The sequence below is a fragment of the Rattus norvegicus genome, chromosome 20 (genome assembly GCF_021556685.1).
Source record: "Rattus norvegicus strain SHRSP/BbbUtx chromosome 20, alternate assembly SHRSP_T2T, whole genome shotgun sequence".
NCBI lineage: Eukaryota > Metazoa > Chordata > Mammalia > Rodentia > Muridae > Rattus > Rattus norvegicus.
Window position 1 is genome coordinate 42,664,086 of NC_141553.1, and position 2,987 is coordinate 42,667,072.

The 2,987-nt window shown below is 33.1% G+C and overlaps 1 non-coding gene across 1 annotated transcript; it reads left to right on the top strand.

The window, feature by feature from the left end:
* The first annotated feature begins 2,634 nt into the window (after positions 1 to 2,634).
* Trnat-agu (transfer RNA threonine (anticodon AGU)) lies at positions 2,635 to 2,716 on the top strand. The gene has a single exon. It is a non-coding gene; the product is annotated as a tRNA-Thr (tRNA).
* The last annotated feature ends 271 nt before the right edge of the window (positions 2,717 to 2,987 follow it).

Sequence of the window (2,987 nt, forward strand, 5' to 3'; positions counted from 1 at the left end):
TTGCAATTAAGTTTTTAATATTTAAGAGTCTAGGATTTTGATCTTATGGGATGCCAGTTAATATTGCATTTCATGACATACATAAGTGGGCACTATATTTGAGACCAGCTTTCTTCAAGGCTCTATTTTGATAAGGGCAGACGCAACTAAAGGAATTCATAAGTATCTTATGTATATATGTGGGTTATTCTCACCTCAAAGTAAGGTATTCTTGTGTCTGTAGTAGGTAATAGTGTTTTTCAGCTCTCTTGCCTACCAGCTAGTTAAATTAGAAAGTTCTTTAAATTGTTTGAGTCCTAATTTCTATAATAATATAACTAATAAAACAGGTATATATTTCTTAGAGCTGTAAAGAGTTAATAATCATCATCAGAAACTCAGAGCATATACATGCTTTTCCTATGTTAACTATTATATAATTAGGAACTGAAAAATATTTTATATGGCCAGCCATTGATGAGCTCTGTAAAGATTAAATATGAATGACAGAACTGAGTGGACATGGGCTAATAGGGCATCCCAGCATTAGCTATATATTCAAGTATGTGCTTGTAGCCTTTTTACATTTGAGCTATTTTCCATTTAAAATTAAAATTACAGGTAATATTCACATGTTCTAGAGTATAAAGACAGATAGGTAAAGAAAGATCCTATACATATTACAAATTCTGATTAAGTTTCTCTGAATGTTCTATTATAGTATGAATGAAATACTATCTGAATAAGTTTAACCAGGGGCCACTACCATTTGCATGAAGCACCAAGTTGACATATCTAATCTCCAATAATCCACACGCATTCTTCTTAATATTTGCATTGCCTTCTTTGATATTTTATTTGTTGAGCTTCTTTTGGAATTTCTTTTATTATCAAGATATAATCTTTATTATATTGTTTCACTGATATACATTCTGAGTACTTAAGCCTGTTCTTAGCACATAATAAATCTATTCAGTCACAGATGATTCTTGGATATTAATATAAAAATCTTACTTCACTAAGTATCTTTATACTTTCTTTGCATGGTTTGCAAAGGGACAGTTCATTTATTGTCATATATTTTTCCCTATTTCCTTCTGGGTCTGTTATGGATACCTTGACAAAACCTATTTTTCCTTTGATATTTATTCCATTCACACCCTTCTGCGTTATAGTCAGGCTCATTTTACAGGTGCATTGGTATCACTCCTTACTCTGTTTCAGGTCCATAATCATACATCATATACTATTTCTGAAGGTGGGTGTTACTAACCCAAAGTGTCTCTAGCTTTTTAAGAATCTGTCATTTCTCCTTTGGTAATTATGTAGCAGTCCAGGGTCTTCTTTTGTCTGCATTTTTGGGTAACACCCTATCTGTCTTTAATATAATTAAATGTGATGACCGAACAGAGTAGATTTGAGACACCTTCCCCCCTTTCCCTGGAATAGTTTGAGGTATGGAATTGAAAATGTTAATTTTAGTCAAAGAGAAACTAAGCAATTAATAGTATTTGTCATAACTAGAACTGACTCAACTCCTGCTGATGTCGGCACTCTCCCCAAGTACAGTTGTTTTGACTCCTTATTCATTTTTGAATGAATTCTAATTCCTGGGATATTTGTGATTTTTCTGTTGCTGTGGAAGACCCATTCTTTAGGCTTTTGAGGTGAACTTATTGTCCTCTTTGCTAAGGAAAGATAGTCTCCTCTACTAATATTTATAGTCACATACAATAACAAGCTCTACTGTTAGTATTTATTATTATTCACATGTTAAGGCAACATCCCAGTATTCTGTTAAATGTGATTTTGAAAAGGATTAAATAGGCAAACATGTCAAGTTCAAAATAAACCACATGGATGAGAAAGCTGTAATGAGTTGACTTTTCCTTGTGAAGTTGACCCACATGTCTCACTTGTGAAACACTTTCTGACAGCTTTTGAAAGTACACAGTAAGCTCTGTTGGACATATGGATGTCTTTCCTATTCGTTTCTTCTTTTTTTAATTGAAAATTTTTTTTCATACAGTGTATTCTGATTATGGTTTCCCCTCCACATCTCCACTGAGAACCTAACCAGCTTACAACACATAAAAATCCACATATTCTCTCTCTCTCTCTCTCTCTCTCTCTCTCTCTCTCTCTCTCATTAGAAAGAGAAAAGAGTGCATCTAAATGATAGTAATATAATAGGATATAACAACAACAAACAAGACATAATAAAACCAAGGAAGGACTGATAACTATCAAGACAACCCTCCCATCCCTCTAAGATTTTATTATGCTTTTTTCAGGAAGCAAAAAAAAGGAAGTCATTAATATAATCATTAGGCTTCAGCAGATACCTGTGACTATTGGAAAAATATGAAGTGAATATTCTTCAAGTCTTTTACTTGCTCCTTAACCCTCCATTTCACTATAAAGTCACCTGAAAGGGAGTGGAGGAATAGCTTGTCACCATCTTTGACAGAGAGCGAACATTGCAATAGATACCAAGAAGCATTATTCTTGCCATTATATCTTATCCTTTTTGATTTCTCAGTACTCCGTATGGATAATACGGTGTAGAATATATATTAAATAAAGATATATATTATATATAATACAGTGTAATATATATATATATATATATATCTTTTAATTGAAAATAGTTTTTTCGGGGGTTAGGGATTTAGCTCAGTGGTAGAGCGTTTGCCTAGTAAGCGCAAGGTCCTGGGTTCGGTCCCCAGCTCCGAAAAAAAAAAAAAGAAGAAAATAGTTTTTTCATACAACATATTCTGTTTATGATTTCCTCTTCTATTCCTCCCAGTTTCCTCCCACCTCTCCTCACATCCAGCTACATACTTTCTGTCTCTCCTAAGAAAAAAATATCAGTGTCGAAGGACTCATAATGAAATAACATGAAATATAAGATAAAACAAAACAAATAAACTGGACTAGGACAAAATAAACAAATAGGAAAAAGACAAACAAGCAACATATAAGGAAGAGGCAAACATGTTCACATG